Source organism: Malaclemys terrapin, chromosome 21, assembly GCF_027887155.1.
Source record: "Malaclemys terrapin pileata isolate rMalTer1 chromosome 21, rMalTer1.hap1, whole genome shotgun sequence".
Taxonomy (NCBI): Eukaryota; Metazoa; Chordata; order Testudines; family Emydidae; genus Malaclemys; species Malaclemys terrapin.
The window spans coordinates 17,657,713-17,675,051 of NC_071525.1; the positions used below are offsets into that span (position 1 = coordinate 17,657,713).

A 17,339-nucleotide genomic window follows, 5' to 3' on the forward strand; every position below is an offset into this window, starting at 1 on the left:
GACACAACGGAAGCGGGATCGGTGTCTGAACCGAGAGTTCCAACAGTGTGGTGTACCAATGTTGTCTCGGCCACGCTGGAGCGACCAGAATTACCTGTGCCTGGTCTCTGCGCAATTTTAACAGTACCTTGTGGACCAGAGGAAACGGAGGGAAGGCATAAAACAGGTGGTCTTTCAGGGAAGGAGAAACGCATCCGAGAGGGAGCCCGGAGCTCGACCTTGTAGGGAGCAGAACACGTGGCACTTCCTGTTGTCTCGAGATGCAAACAGGTCTATCTGGGGAAACCCCCACCTCCGGAAGATGGAATGTATGATGTCCGGACGGATAGACCACTCGTGCGTCTGGAAGGACCTGCTGAGTCGGTCCGCTAGAGTGTTCTGGACTCCAGGGAGGAACGATGCCGTGAGATGGATTGAGTGGGCGATGCAGAAGTCCCACAGGCGAATGGCCTCTTGGCATAGAATTGACGAACGTGCTCCTCCTTGCTTGTTGATGTAAAACATGGCCGTGGTGTTGTCGATGAGAACTAACACACATCGGCCACGTAGGAGGTTGAGAAATGCCTGGCACGCCAGGCGCACCGCCATCAGTTCCCGAACATTGATGTGCAGGGCTAGCTGGGGTGCAGTCCACAGGCCCTGGGTATGGTGTTCGTTGAGATGGGCGCCCCAACCCAGAGGTGAAGCGTCTGTGACCAGGTGCAGAGAGGGTTGTGGGGCGTGAAATGGCATCCCCTCGCAGACCACATTGTGATCTAGCCACCAGGTGAGGGAGGTCAGGACCGAGATCGGGACCGTGACCACCATGTTCAGGCTGTCCCGATTTGGTCGATATATTGACGACACCCAGGTCTGGAGTGGGCGAAGCCGAAGTCTGGCATGCCTGGTTACGTACGTGCAGGAGGCCATGTGACCCAGCAGGGTAAGGCACGACCTCACCGTGGTAGTTGGGAACGCCTGGAGCCCTTGAATGAGGCTCGTGATGGTGCCAAATCGGTTGTCTGGCAGGGTGGCTTGTGCACGTCTGGAGTCTAGAACTGCGCCTATGAATTCTATTCTCTGGGTAGGTTCTAGAGTGGATTTGTCCTTGTTGAGTAGGATGCCCAACTCGTTGAATGTGTGCACTATTCTGTGGACGTGAGCTTGAACTTGCTCCTTGGTGCGACCGCGTACCAGCCAGTCGTCTAGGTACGGGAACACCTGTATCCCCTGCCGACGAAGGTACGCTGCCACGACAGCCATACATTTCGTGAACACTCTTGGGGCCGAGGATAGGCCGAAGGGAAGGACTGCAAATTGGTAGTGCACCATGTTTACCACGAATCGCAGGAAGCGTCTGTGAGGTGGGTAAATTGAGATGTGAAAGTATGCGTCTTTCATGTCGAGGGCGGCGAACCAGTCTCCAGGATCGAGGGAAGGGATAATGGCCCCCAAAGAGACCATGCGGAACTTCAACTTTACTACGAATTTGTTGAGTCCGCGCAAGTCCAAGATGGGCCGCAGGCCTCCTTTGGACTTGGGGATCAGGAAGTAACGGGAATAAAATCCCCTGCCCCTTAACTCTACTGGAACCTCCTCTATGGCCCCCATAGCAAGGAGCGTGGAAACCTCCTGTATAAGAAGTTGCTCGTGAGAAGGGTCCCTGAAGAGGGACGGGGAAGGGGGGTGGGAGGGGGGGATAGAAGAAAACTGGATAGTGTATCCCCTCTCCACTGTGCGGAGGACCCAACGGTCCGAAGTTATAAGGGACCAAGCACGGTGGAAGTGGGAGAGACGATCCCGAAAGGAGGGGGCTGGATCCTGGGGGATGACTGGGGCGCCGTCCTCGACCGCACCTTCAAAAGTTCTGCCTGGGGCCTGAAGGTGGTCTAGGTGGCCCTTGGTTCTGGCCGGGTTGAGGGCCGGCCCACCTTCTTCTACCACCTCGCCCTCGCCTCCGGGTCGAGTCCTGTCTCTGACGAGGCGGGGGGGGGGGTAGAAGCGCTGAGGCTGCGGCCTAAATGGCCTGCGCTGAGGGCCCACAACATGCATCCCCAGGGAGCGCATGATTGTTCTCGAGTCCTTGAGGCTCTGCAGGCGAGAGTCCGTCTTGTCCGAGAACAATCCATGTCCCTCAAAGGGCAGATCCTGTAGGGTTTGCTGTAGCTCCGGAGGCAAACCCGAAACTTGAAGCCAGGAGATCCTCCGCATAGCGATACCCGAAGCCAGGGTCCTCGCAGCTGAGTCTGCTATGTCCAAGGAGGCCTGCAAGGAGGTCCGAGCCACCTTCTTACCCTCCTCTACCATGGCTCCAAACTCTTCCCTGGACTCTTGGGGAATCAACTCCTTAAACTTCCCCATAGAGTTCCAGGAGTTAAAATTGTAACGGCTCAATAGTGCCTGTTGGTTCGCCGCTCTAAGTTGCAGCCCTCCGGCTGAGTAAACCTTACGGCCAAACAAATCGAGCCGCTTAGCCTCTTTTGATTTAGGCGCTGCAGCCTGCTGGCCGTGGCGCTCTCGTGCGTTCACTGATTCCACCACCAGTGAACACGGTTGGGGGTGGGTATACAAGTACCCGTAGTCCTTAGACGGGACAAAGTACTTCCTTTCCACCCCTCTCGCTGTGGGTGGGATAGAGGCAGGAGTTTGCCATATCGTATCCACATTGGTTTGTATCGTGCGGATCAGGGGTAGCGCCACCCTCGATGGGGCATCCGCTCCGAGGATGTTCACGATAGGGTCCTGTACTTCCACTATCTCCTCCGCCTGCAGGTCCATATTACGGGCCATCCTACGCAGGAGATCCTGGTGAGCCCGAAGATCTATCGGAGGGGGACCCGTACATGAAGTGCCCGCCACTGCCTCATCCGGAGAGGAGGAGGAAGACGCCTCCGGTGGTACTGGATCCAAGGGGGGGTCCTGATCCCCTTGCTCTTGGGCCGGAGCATCACCTGTACTCGGGTCTATGGTGTCAGGTGGCGTGGACACGGAAGCTTCCATGCCCCCTGGCGGAGGCCGAGAGATGGTGGATTCTGGGGCCCTTCTAACCGAGTGACCCGAGCGAGAGGTCGATGGTATTGGAGCCCCTTGCTCCTGGTGGTACGCCCACGGGGTCCAAAATGACCAGTGAGATGGTCCATGAGAGTGGTCCTTTGCCATCTCCTGCCAATGGCCCAAGTTCCGTTCCTCGGCTTGCCCTTGAGGGGGGTATGCCGATCTCGACAGGTCCTCCGAGGAGCGAGACACCGATCTTGACGGCCATGGCGGTGCCGAGAGAGATGAAATGATCCCCGTGGGCTGCGGTGCCGCACGGTACCGGTCTGGAGATGATCTATCTCTGCGCTGTGCCGGTGAACGGTGCCGGGACCGCGATCGGTGCCGATGACCTCGTCGGTGCCGGGAGCTGGATCTGGACCTCGACGAGGACCTGGAGTATGCCCGGTGCCGGGAGCGGCCTCTCGACGTCGAGCGTCGACCGTAGCGGTGCCGAGAACTACGTCTCGACGTTGATCGGTGCCGACGATCATAGCGGTGCCGAGACGTAGACCGGTGCCGAGACGAAGATCTTGGCCGCGAGTACGACCGGTGCCGAGGTGATATTCGGTGCCGGGACTGCGAGCGGCGTGGGGACCTGCTTCTGGACCTGGACCGGTGCCGAGGTTCCAGCCCTTGTGATGGAGGGCGCATCAAGGCAGGTTTCCCCCTTGACTGGACCGGGCGGGTCAACGGTGCCGTCGGTGCCAGTGGTTTAGGCGGTGCCGGCTCCGTGAGAGCTATCAAGTCTCTCGCCGCCACGAAGGTCTCCGGAGTCGACGGGAGTTGTATTACCGCCGGTCTCGGTGGAGACGCTATCTGCACCGGACTCAACGGCCTCGGTGCCGGAGTCGACAGTGCTGGAGGCACCTGTTTCCGGTGCTCCACCGGCGCACTCGGCTCTACCCCCGGCACTGGGGGAGCCGGCGTCTTCGGTATAGAGGTCCCCGTCTTATGGGCTTTTTTATGCCCCGGGGATAATGACCGGCGCCGAGGTGCCTGCTGCGGTGCCGACGAGGTCCGGTGCCGGGGAGGTTTGTCCGACACCGCCCGCGTTGTCGGCATTGCCGGTGCTGCTGGGGCACTGCGCACCGAGGCGCTAGGTGCCTGGGCCTGGCTCGTAGAAGGAGTGTCCGGGCTAAGTGCCGCCTCCATCAGGAGTTGCCGGAGCCGAAAGTCCCGCTCTTTCTTGGTCCTTGGTCTGAAGGCCTTACAGATCTTGCACTTATCTGTTTGGTGGGACTCTCCCAGGCACTTCAGACAGGAGTCGTGCGGGTCGCTCGTGGGCATAGGTTTAGCGCAGGAGGCGCACTGCTTGAAGCCGGGAGCTCTGGGCATGAGCCCGGGCCCGCGGCCGGGGGAGAAAGGGGGCGACGACCCCCTTAGTCCCCTGGACTATTATAACAAATCTAACAACTTTAAAACTATTTAACTATTAAACTACAAACACTATAACTATAACTATAACTACAACTGCGAATAACTAACTAAGCTAGGGAGAGTGGAGAACAGCTATGCCGCGCTCCACAGTTCCAACGACCGTCAGGGGCGGTAAGAAGGAACTGAGGGGGCGCCGGGTCGGCTGGGGTATATATTCAGCGCCATGAAGGCGCCACTCTAGGGGGCTCCACAGCCGACCCGCCGGTGTTGCTAGGGTAGAAAATCTTCCGACGATCGTGCACGCGGCGCGCACACACCTAATGGAATGGATATGAGCAAGCACTCGAAGAAGAACAGAAAACTACTCATCCAGTGACCAGTATATTTGCCCTTGTGAAAGTGAAATGAATTATATTAAAGAAATAGAATGAATTAAAGAATGCTGTATGTACCTTTAAGTAGAAATGAGAAATGCTGCAAGCCAGGGGGGCAGGAAAGCAGACATTAACTGCTTAACTTGCCACTTAAGGGCAATTGGTGAAGCATTTGCCTTACATCGATAAGAGTTAATAAGGAAGCAGGATATGCATATTGTGCCCTATGCAAATTTTACAATTTTGCTCTCTCTGTCCCTTTGTTTAGTTCGCACCCTTTTATCTGTATAAATAAGACTGTTTGAATCTTGCATGGGGGCTCACATTATCTGAATGTATTAGCAGAGCGCTGTGCTAATAAAACAGAGTGGTCTGACAAACTATGAGTCCTGAATCTAACTTTGACACCCTCTACCAGACTCCTGTACCCCACTGGTCTGGGTCTGTCACAACCCACATCAAGGTCTATTTACACGGCCAGGGTGTTTAAAGTGCCCTTTGTATAACTAAGAAATGGGTCAGAAATTTCCAAAGAGACGAGTGATTTTGGGTTCCTCCATTTTAGGCAGCTCATATACAGCCTCCTTCTGTCATGGGGCAGCTGGCCCCTCTGCCTGTCTAGGAGCCTAATGGCCTTTGGCTCAGTAACAGGCAGGCTCTTAAGTGCCTAATTCACTTTGGAAAATGGGGCCTGGACTCTCAACACCTAGACCTAGCTACCTTTGAGGATCTGGGCCCTAAGTTACTCTACACGGCCAGTGGAAGCGAGGCTCCCAGCCAGGATCAGCAGACTTGGGGGTGCAGGGCTGGCACTCTGAAACTAGCCGTGTAAACAAAGCTCTGAAACCGCAGCGCCAGCTGGAGTTTGGGCTCTGAAGGCTGGCGAAAGGGGTGGGGTTCGGAGCCCAAGCTCCCTCCAGATCCGCACACAGCTATTCCTAGAACAGTAGTGCGAGGCTGCAAGCCCACATCTGTCAGCCCAGGCTGGGAGCAGAGTTGCCAAATTTGGTGGGACATATTCCTGGAGGTTTCATCACATGACACAATCGTTAATTAAAGATGACTCTTTAATTCCTGGAGACTCCAGGACAATCCTGGGGGGTTGGCAACCCAATCTGGGAGGCTCACTGGCGCAGGCTGCAGAGAGGTACTAAGAACATCCAGCGTTCGGATAACGAGGACGTCTGAGAAATAACGAAGAGTTTGGGAAGGGATCGAAACCCTCCTGCTCAAGGGTAAGATCAACCTCTAACTAAATGTAAGCGGGGGAATGGTCCCGCTACTGTGGGGAACTTTCCTGGCTTCTGCACTACCCCGGTGAAATGGGGGAACGGAAGGATCTGAGTCCTTGCTCCCACTTCCTTTACCCAGAGGCCTCCCTGCTCTGGAGGACTCCCCTTCCACTCTCCTGTCTGGCAGAGTCCTCGTAACCCCGACCAGGCTGGGCTCAGGATTCCTGGGGGGCTCGACCCCCAACCTTGTTGTGGTCACTTAGGAAACGTGCTGGAGTGCCCCACTTTGGGGGGCTCTATCTGCACTGGACACTTCCCTGACCCACTGATCATTTCATTCAGTTCAAAGCAAATACAATTTATTAAACAGCAATCAATCAATTTTAAAAAATAAGGAAAAATGGGAAAGATGAATGGAAAACACGTCAGCCCGCTCCATGGCACGGGGACACCACAGCCAGCGTCTCTGAGATGTCAGGGACGTTCAGTCTGTTCCTCACACGTCCCAGGGCCCTGCCCAGGCCCTGGTTGTGCTGCAGGGATGCTGCGGGTCGGACACTTGCTCTGGCGGTGGCCACACATCCTCAGGCTGGTGGCAGGATCCTTCTTCCCAGTGTTGCCCCCGCCCTGTCGGGGTTACGATCCCCCTCCCAGTGCGGCCTGCAGGGCCTCTTGGCTGGGGGCGTCTCCCTGTGCTGGGCCTGGTGACCATGGTCCCCTTCACACTGCCCAGCTGCTCACCGCACCCGGCTCCGGACTGCTCCAGCTCCAGCTCCAGCTCCAGCTCCAGTCCCAGCTCCACCGCTCTGCCTCAGCTCCGGCTCCACACGGCCTCAGCATGGCTGCTGCTGCTGCTCTGCCTCCAGCTCCCTGGGCTGCTTGTCTGGCCCCTCTGGCTCTGGTTGCTGCAGCTCTGCCCCCAGCACAGGTCTGTTCTGTGGGCTGATTCTGTGATTCTGCTCCCAGCTCTGACCTTCTCCCTGGGCTGCTTCTCTGCCCCCTCTGGCCAGCCCGGCTCTGCTCCCCAGCTCCGCTTCACACCCTGCTCTCTCCTTAGCTTGGCCCCTCTCTGTCTGACCCAGCTCACACGGAGGACGGGACCCCCCGGTCTCCTGACTCCCTGATTAGCCTGCCCGCACTGTCCATCAGGCTGACCTAGAGCATTGGCCTCTCCCCATTGTTCCTGGGTACTGTCAGTCTCAGGGTCCTGATTTCCCATCGACCGCCGCCCCCTCCTTTTGGTACTCGGAGCTAGCAACCAAAACAAACCACTGAGTTTTAGTAAGGGGACAGCAGTCCCCTTCCATAAAGGGAGTTAGGAGAAAACCTCCCCCCATGATGTTCCAACATTGTCCACTAGGGGGAGCTTTGTGCCCTTTCTCCTAGACATGCTACTGATGGCCACTGCAGCAGACAAAAAGAACAGGAGTACTTGTGGCACCTTAGAGACTAACAAATTTATTAGAGCATAAGCTTTCGTGGACTACAGCCCACTTCTTCGGATGCATATAGAGTGGAATAAATATTGAGGAGATGTATATACACACATACAGAGAGCATGAACAGGTGAGAGTTATCTTACCAACTCTGAGAGGCCAATTAAGTAAGAGAAAAAAAGCTTTGGAAGTGATAATCAAGCTAGCCCAGTACAGACAGTGTGATAAGAAGTGTGAGAGTACTTACAAGGGGAGATAGATTCAACGTTTGTAATGGCTCAGCCATTCCCAGTCCTTATTTAATCCTGAGTTGATTGTATCTACTTTGCATATCAATTCCAGCTCAGCAGTCTCTCATTGGAGTCTGTTTTTGAAGTTTTCCTGTTATAAGATAGGTCTGACATTGAATGCCCAGACAGGTTAAAGTGTTCTCCCACTGGTTTTTGAGTATTATGATTCCTGATGTCAGATTTGTGTCCATTAATTCTTTTGCATAGAGACTATCTAGTTTGGACAATGTACATGGCAGAGGGGCATTGCTGGCACATGATGGCATATATCACATTGGTAGATGTGCAGGTGAACGAGCCCCTGATGGTATGGCTGATGTGATTAGGTCCTATGATGATGTCACTTGAATAGATATGTGGACAGAGTTGGCATCGGGCTTTGTTACAAGGATAGGTTCCTGGGTCAGTGGTTTTGTTCAGTGATGTGTGGTTGCTGGTGAGTATTTGCTTTAGGTTGGGGGGTTGTCTGTAAGCGACGACAGGTCTGTCTCCCAAGATCTGTGAGAGTGAGGGATCATCTTTCAGGATAGGTTCTTTTTGCGGATACAGACTAACACGGCTGCTACTCTGAAACCTGTCATTATGCAGGAGACAGGATACCAGACTATAGCCCCATTGCTGTGTGAGAGGCAGGAGGGATACCAGGGCAGATTGTCCTGTAGGTCTGATCTGGTGTGGTAATTCTTATGTTCCTAAGTTCATTAGGACAAGAAGCAATGGGCTTAAATTGCAGCAAAGGAGATTTAGGTTGGACATTAAGAAAAACTTCCTGTCAGGATAGTTAAGCACTGGAATAAATGGCCTAGGGAGGTTGTGGAATCTCCATCATTGGAGATTTTTAAGAGCAGTTTAGACAAACACTGTCAGGAATGGTCTAGATAATACTTAGTCCTGCCACGAGTGCAGGGGACTGGACTGGATGACCTCTGGAGGTTCCTTCCCTATGATTCTGTAAGTGATGGAAGTTCTGATACCTTCGTGGACTGCTGAAAATGAATATTATTTGCACCTATCTTGTCTTTCCCCTGTTGCAGAAATACCCAAATGGGGCAAGATCGGTGAGTATCAGCAGTTATCTTTCCACTATCAAGTACTGCCTCACTGCCCATTAACTGCCCACTCCTTTGCTGGCAAAGCCAGCTACGAAACTGTCCCTCCTGCCTCCCAGAATTTCAGCAATCGGGCTTGGTGCCAGGAATTAGGCAGCCCTGGGATGTATGAGTTTTGCTGAGGATTATCGGTAGGTTTCCAGGAGTGGATGAGAATGTGGATGGGGCCAGAAGCACAACTGGGGTCAATCAGTGTAATTCCGTTGATTCAATGGGCTCTCAAGTAGGGGTCTTTATGTGTTACCATAATGCAAATAATAAATGCCTCCCCTTCTGTTTTATTTTTTGCAGACCTCTGGGAACTTCAGTGGCAATATAGCAGGTAACAACAACAAAAGTGTTTAAGTATCAGAGATTCCCTCTGGATGTCATGTAGATGCACACACATCAGGTCAACCTGGTTTCATGTCTGGTTAAAAGTTCGCTAAGCAAGTGTCAAAGTTAGACTCAGGACTCATAGTTTTTCAGACCACTCTGTTTTATTAGCACAGCGCTCTGCTAATACATTCAGATAATGTGAGCCTCCATGCAAGATTCAAACAGTCTTATTTATACAGATAAAAGGGTGCGAACTAAACAAAGGGACAGAGAGAGCAAAATTGTAAAATATGCATGGAGCACAATATGCATATCCTGCTTCCTTGTTATCTCTTATCGATCTAAGACTAATGCTTCACCAATTGCCCTTAAGTGGTAAGTTAAGCAGTTAATGTCTGCTTTCCTGCCCCCTGGCTTGCAGCATTTCTCATTTCTACTTAAAGGTACATACAGCATTCTTTAATTCATGCTATTTCTTTAATAGAATTCATTTCACTTTCACAATCCCTCCTTTTGGTCAAGCTTACGCAAAGACCAACAATTACTGGGTTCCACCTATGAATAGTTCTTTATCGCTTCGTTCATCAGTGATATTTAACATCATCATACTAGCACTCTGTTTTGGGGCAGTCACCTGGGTGGCATACCTTACAGAATTCTGTATACAACAGGAGATTAACTGAAAACAGACAAAAATCATTAGGATTCCACACAGGATAGTCAGGGCTCCCTGAAACAACCAGTTTCCTATGCCAGGGAAATTGAATAGGTTACTTAGCCACTTCCATAAAGAACTCGGCTCTTCATGGGGAAGATATGCAATTTGTTCTAAGTGATTAGCGCGATCTATTACCTCATTGGTGTCGTCAGGTATGAACACACAATATTCTTTTCCAATGAGAGCACAGGTCCCTCCTTTGGCCGCCAGCACTATGTCCAATGCCTGATGGTTTTGGAGGGCCGTCTGTCGGATCGCCCCTGTCTCTTTGGGCAGGGTCTTTAAACTCTCTCCGGTTTCATTTGCCATTATTTCAACTACTGCTTGTAACCTTACGAGCCTTTTTGCATGGTGTATTACTCCCCCAAGTGGGATAAGGGAACCGCCAATCGCCTCTTCCCAGGTCAAGGGGCTTATGTTATTTACACACCATTCTTCTTCGCCTGAAATTACGAAGGCGTTCTCGTGGGAAGGACCCTAGCACTCGGAATTGTGGGAAGAGTCGGGCGGGATAACAGATACCTGACCAGTTAGCTGGTAACACAGTATAAGCTTTGGTCCCACAAACCCAATGATGGCCTATTAAGGCTAGAAAGGATCAGTTGCACCCATTTGTCACATAGGTGCCTACAAAGGAGGAGTAATATCCTCCGAAGGGCACAGGGTAATTCTCCTTACGAGGAGTGGTGTTATTTGCACGGCATTGAAAGATTGTATTGTTTTCACTAAGGTTACTGTAGGGGGAACATGAGATTGATTTTTCTGTTTGATCCCAGGTCGAGAAAAAATTCATATCCCCATACCCGGCCTGCCACTCTTCAGTTTTCTTCGAATAATTCCATACACAATTGGCCACAATATGCTGAAGGCAATGACTTTTTCCCAGATCCAGCTCTGTCCCATTATACACCCAACACAAATGACCTTTTCCCTCCACCACACTTATCCATTTAGATACATTTATTCCCACTGCTTCCCAAGTGTCATTATTGTTCTATGTTTTGTTAAATGGACGAGGTCCTCCAGTGTGGTCTGGGGAATTGAATGGGATTGCCAGGACAGGAACACCAGCTTGAGAGTGAGCTGGGATGTGGCTACAGACCCAGGAATTAGAAATATTAAGGGTCTGAGCTATCCACACTTGCTGCTGGATAAAAGAATTTTCATTGTGGACTCCCCAGACCTTAAGATACCAGCAGCCGAGGAACAGGCGCCACCAGAGGCTCATGTTGGAGGCAAGGCCCTTCCGGTTCTGACAACCTCAACTGAGGGAACCGCAGTCACAGTTTTACATTCACCAGGCAGCAGGTGCTAGGCTCACTACTGCTTCTTTTTGGGCCTTGCTTTAGGTCCTCGTCTGCTTCTGGCAACCCTTACGAGAGCGTAGATGGTAAGGTATTGCAGGCTGTTCCTCTACGTCTTCTTCTGGAGTCAAAATTGACTCTGCGTGGTCCTGAGGTGATTGGTTTGCTGGGGGATGCCTTCTTACACTGCGAAGCATGTATGCACGCTGTGATGCCAGACAGTTTAACAGCCATCTGGATAGTAAGCAGAACCTGATGATTCTTTGATGTCCTTTAAGTCTCTTTACTTCTTCTTCCTTGACTCTGGCTATAACAATGACCTTCACACCTTATCTTTTCCTGATGCATACATTCCTTATTCACACAGATTGAGAATACAAACAGTAGTATTTTATATCGAGCAAAAAGGCATTGCAAATTAAACCTTGCTAAGTTTTACAATCAATAACCAAGACAATTTACATTGAGACCCAGGCCTTCAATGTTCCTCTAATATACTTAACATAGGCCTGGTCCCCACTTAGTCCGGACTTCGGACTAAGGTACGCAAATTCAGCTACGTTAATAACGTAGCTGAATTCGAAGTACCTTAGTCCGGATTTACCGCGGTCCAGACGCGGCAGGAAGTCTCCCCCCGTCGACGCCGCGTACTCCTCTCGGCGAGCTGGAGTACCGGCGCCGACTGTGAGCACTTCCGGGATCGATCCGGGATCGATTTATCGCGTCTTAACCAGACGCGATAAATCGATCACAGAACATCGATGGCGTGCCGCCGGACCAGCCGGTAAGTGAAGACTCTGCACTTGACACAATAGAGAATCGTGTTTCTTACTTACTAAACCTTAAAACAAAGAAATGTATATTTAACTAGAGGCCTACTTTGTAATACATATAGGAAACCATAGTAGACATTATAACTTATTCTAAAACAAAAGGGTGACCATAATCAGTCATAAGGATTGTTCTGGTCTGTAATTCCTTTCTGCTATTCGAAAAGGGTGGCTGACAGGGATGAAATTTTGGTTCGTCAGAGCGATGCCCGGTGCAACACACAAAAGGAGCCCACAGGCTACTGACGCAATCACCCTTGCTTTCACACCAAGGGTTTAACCCAAGGTGCAGTGCGGCTGCGATTGTGCAGATTTCACTCACTCAGACCGTGGGGACAGAAACCCCTTGGTCGGCCGATCCCCGGACGGAGATGGCACCCAGACTCAAACACTCCACAGGAGGACGGATAGACACAGAACAGGACAGTCCTCAGTCCGGACAAAACACAGAAATAATTACCTGACCAGATTCCTGATGTCAGTTCCCGGGATCCCTACCAGAACAGAGTGGGAACCAACAGGTTCGATGGCGTAGACCTCACTGTGGTCGTGCACCCTTCCGTTCAGGAGGAGGACCGCTCGGGCCAAATGCCCAGGTGCCGGCTACCAGGGTCGTCCTACAAAAATCGTCAGGAATCACACAGCCCCAGTGAAGACGGTTGCCATCTCGGTGGAACCTCCAAATTGTCAAAGTTAGACTCAGGACTCATAGTTTGTCAGACCACTCTGTTTTATTAGCACAGCTCTCTGCTAATACATTCATATAATGTGAGCCTCCGTGCAAGATTCAAACAGTCTTATTTATACAGATAAAAGGGTGCGAACTAAACAAAGGGACAAAGAGAGCAAAATTGTAAAATATGCATGGAGCACAATATGCATATCCTGCTTCCTTGTTAACTCTTATCGATCTAAGACTAATGCTTCACCAATTGCCCTTAAGTGGTAAGTTAAGCAGTTAATGTCTGCTTTCCTGCCCCCCTGGCTTGCAGCATTTCTCATTTCTACTTAAAGGTACATACAGCATTCTTTAATTCATTCTATTTCTTTAATAGAATTCATTTCACTTTCACACAAGGCATATTTGCTGTTACCATGTTGTGAAGGCAGTCTGGAAATATCACCTGCTCCAGGGGGCTTATGAACATCTCTCAGGGTTTATGGCAGGTTGAGTTCCTCTCCCACACTCCTCCAGGGCAGCTGTGAAGACTGCTATGAGAGGCTTTCAAGTATCACCCAGAAGGCAGTGCTGCTGCAAGCTATGTCACCAAGTGAACAAGCAGTAGGCTCCAGGGGTTATGGGAGTTTTCCTGCAACTACACAAAAAAGCCTTCTGAAATCACCCAGAATGCATTGCCCTCAGCAACTGTTCCAGAAACTCAAGAAATATTTTGCAGTCAAGGATGCCTTGGCTGACTCTTTGCTATCAGAGTAAACCTGCATTGTGCCTTAGAGTGGGAATATCACACGGCATTTTTCTTGCAGAATAACAATGGAGAGTTACTTGTCCATGTGAGTATCTTGCTCCGAGGATCTCTCACCAGAGTTTAGCAGCTACAGTAGCAGGGAGGTGATATTAACTCTGTCTATGGTACAGATGAGGCACCAGTGGACTCCTGGCCACTTTCGGAGACAGGATACCAGACTAGAAGGGCCTATTGCTCTGTTCCAGCTCAGGGAGGAGGGGATCTATATCAGGGCAGATTAACTCATTGGTTTTATCTGGAGTGACAATTCTTATGCTCTTGGGAGGTATGAGATTTTCTCAGGATTATCTGTAGGTTTCCAGCAGTTGCTGAAAATGATGATGAGTCCAGATCCCCACCTGGTGTAAATGGTCCCTAGCTTCATTGGAGTCAAAGGACCAGATCCCCAGCTGGTGTAAATCAGCCATAATTCTCTTGGAGTCAATGGGATTTCAAGTAGGGGCCTGTAGGCATTACCTTAATGCATATAATAAATACCCACCCTCTATCATCTTCTTGGAGGACTCTGGCAGCTTCAAGGTCACCAGCACGCCTGGGTACTCACTTGGGTTGCTAGCCCACACTACCGTATCTGTGCTATTATAGACTAAAGCTAGCAAAGGTATGCCTCCTTGTGCCCCAATCACGCCTCCCAACTGCAGTGTAGACGCACCCAGATGGACAAAGAGGGGAAATAAGCTGCCCAAGGTCATAGGGCATTCGGCCAAGAAAAAGCAGATGTGGGGTCTCACAGGTCAGCTTCTCATTGGGGAAGAAATCAGTGGTCCAGAGTCCTCGTATCTTCATAGTTCCACTTGTATATTACACACCATACACCAGCACTGGAACAGAGATGGCCACAAACAGCACACAGACAAACCCCTCTATCAGTAATCTCGGCTCAAACACAAGTGCCCAGTTCCCAGGGAGCAGCTCTGCCCCAAGTACAGATTCTAGATAGGCAGATTAATGCAGACCGCAAACTCCCCTGCAACAGCGCTCTCAGACGGTTTGGACTCAATGGAGCTACACCTATTTACACTACCTGGGGGTCTGGCCCCATTGACTCCAATTCAGCTCTGGCCCATTCACACCAGCCGGGGGGTCTGGCCCCATTGACTCCAATTCAGCTCTGGCCCATTCACACCAGCCGGGGGGTCTGGCCCCATTGACTCCAATTCAGCTCTGGTCCATTCACACCAGCCAGGGGGTCTGGCCCCATTGACTCCAATTCAGCTCTGGCCCATTCACACCAGCCGGGGGGTCTGGCCCCATTGACTCCAATTCAGCTCTGGTCCATTCACACCAGCCGGGGGGTCTGGCCCCATTGACTCCAATTCAGCTCTGGTCCATTCACACCAGCCGGGGGGTCTGGCCCCATTGACTCCAATTCAGCTCTGGCCCATTCATACCAGCCGGGGGGTCTGGCCCCATTGACTCCAATTCAGCTCTGGCCCATTCATACCAGCCGGGGGGTCTGGCCCCATTGACTCCAATTCAGCTCTGGCCCATTCATACCAGCCGGGGGGTCTGGCCCCATTGACTCCAATTCAGCTCTGGCCCATTCACACCAGCCGGGGGGTCTGGCCCCATTGACTCCAATTCAGCTCTGGCCCATTCACACCAGCCGGGGGGTCTGGCCCCATTGACTCCAATTCAGCTCTGGTCCATTCACACCAGCCAGGGGGTCTGGCCCCATTGACTCCAATTCAGCTCTGGCCCATTCACACCAGCCGGGGGGTCTGGCCCCATTGACTCCAATTCAGCTCTGGTCCATTCACACCAGCCGGGGGGTCTGGCCCCATTGACTCCAATTCAGCTCTGGTCCATTCACACCAGCCGGGGGGTCTGGCCCCATTGACTCCAATTCAGCTCTGGTCCATTCACACCAGCCGGGGGGTCTGGCCCCATTGACTCCAATTCAGCTCTGGCCCATTCATACCAGCCGGGGGGTCTGGCCCCATTGACTCCAATTCAGCTCTGGCCCATTCATACCAGCCGGGGGGTCTGGCCCCATTGACTCCAATTCAGCTCTGGCCCATTCATACCAGCCGGGGGGTCTGGCCCCATTGACTCCAATTCAGCTCTGGCCCATTCACACCAGCCGGGGGGTCTGGCCCCATTGACTCCAATTCAGCTCTGGCCCATTCACACCAGCCGGGGGGTCTGGCCCCATTGACTCCAATTCAGCTCTGGTCCATTCACACCAGCCGGGGGGTCTGGCCCCATTGACTCCAATTCAGCTCTGGCCCATTCACACCAGCCGGGGGGTCTGGCCCCATTGACTCCAATTCAGCTCTGGCCCATTCACACCAGCCGGGGGGTCTGGCCCCATTGACTCCAATTCAGCTCTGGTCCATTCACACCAGCTGGGGGGTCTGGCCCCATTGACTCCAATTCAGCTCTGGTCCATTCACACCAGCTGGGGGGTCTGGCCCCATTGACTCCAATTCATCTCTGGTCCATTCACACCAGCTGGGGGGTCTGGCCCCATTGACTCCAATTCAGCTCTGGTCCATTCACACCAGCTGGGGGGTCTGGCCCCATTGACTCCAATTCAGCTCTGGCCCATTCATACCAGCTGGGGGGTCTGGCCCCATTGACTCCAATTCAGCTCTGGCCCATTCACACCAGCCGGGGGGTCTGGTCCCATTTACTCCAATGCAGCTCTGGTCCATTCACACCAGCCGGGGGGTATGGCCCCATTGACTCCAATGCAGCTCTGGACCATTCACACCAGCTGGGGGGTCTGGCCCCATTGACTCCAGTGCAGCTATGGTCCATTCACACCAGCTGTAGACGTGGCCCTGACAGAGCAGCTGAGCATTTCACCCTGAATTACCTCGCACACCTACCTAGTGTGTCTGTCACTACCCTCATGTCACAACCACAGAACAACAAAGAGCTTGTGAGGCTCCTCTTTGACTTTGATTCACAGCACATTTAACTTGTCGCTGGAGGCAAATCCCTCTGTGATGGGACATCTCTCTGCCATCACCCCTGATGCAAGACCACTCCTAGAAACCAGCCATGAGTACACCTCCTTTTGTTCATCTCTGGCAGCCATCCGCCTCGTGCTGATAAGAGCAGATAAGGGCAAGTCAGCAGCCCAGCTGAGGAACAGTACGCATCTGTTAAGAGCCCTGAATGACAGAACATGCTCCCCATGCCAACTCGGGCACATAAAGGACAAGGGACACGTCGCCTTCCAGAGCTTGTGTGGGGCGGAGGGTGGGTACTGGCTCTTCAGAGATGGTGTTGTGTCAGAGAGAGTCCATGTCAGCCATCCCTTGGTGTGTGGAACCCAAACCACATCTCAATCTTAACTAGAGTGGTTCTACCAACCCACTGTTACGTAGTAGAGCCTCAGATATACTAAGGCCCCTTTACCTCTCTGCCAGTGTAAAGAGGACATTTAAAGTGACTGTAAAATGCAATCACTTTCAGTGGTTCGTGTCACTGAGAATCAACTTCTCTGGGTCCTGATATTAGGAGGCTGTAGATAAGGCAGGATCACCAGACTGGAGATTTGGGTTTCATTCCCATCTCTCCCACAGACTCCCTGTGCAACCTTGGCAAGTCACTGCCTTGCTCTGAGCCTCAGTTTCCCCCATTCTGCAAACTGGGGATAATAATCCTTCCCTTGGCCATGTACATTGTAAACCCTTTGGCGGCAGGGGTTGTCTCTCACGCAGTGTTTGTGCAGTGCCCAGCATAATGATGGCAGGGTTGAGAGAACTGCGGAGTCCTGAATCTCATCCTCTTTAATAGCCTTTCATACTGTTCCAAAGTCCAGCCGTCTGGCATGGAAGATACAGGCCAACGCTTTCCCAACTTGGCCACTGATTTTGTCTGACTGTTTGTAGCTGT

The 17,339-nt window shown here is 52.0% G+C and overlaps 1 long non-coding RNA gene across 1 annotated transcript; it reads right to left on the minus strand.

Moving 5' to 3' along the window:
- Positions 1-9,293: 9,293 nt before the first annotated feature.
- LOC128827018 (uncharacterized) lies at positions 9,294-13,691 on the minus strand. Its single transcript, XR_008442926.1, has 2 exons — positions 12,464-13,691; positions 9,294-11,527 (listed from the first exon to the last, which is right to left on the minus strand). It is a non-coding gene; the product is annotated as an uncharacterized LOC128827018 (long non-coding RNA).
- Positions 13,692-17,339: the final 3,648 nt, after the last annotated feature.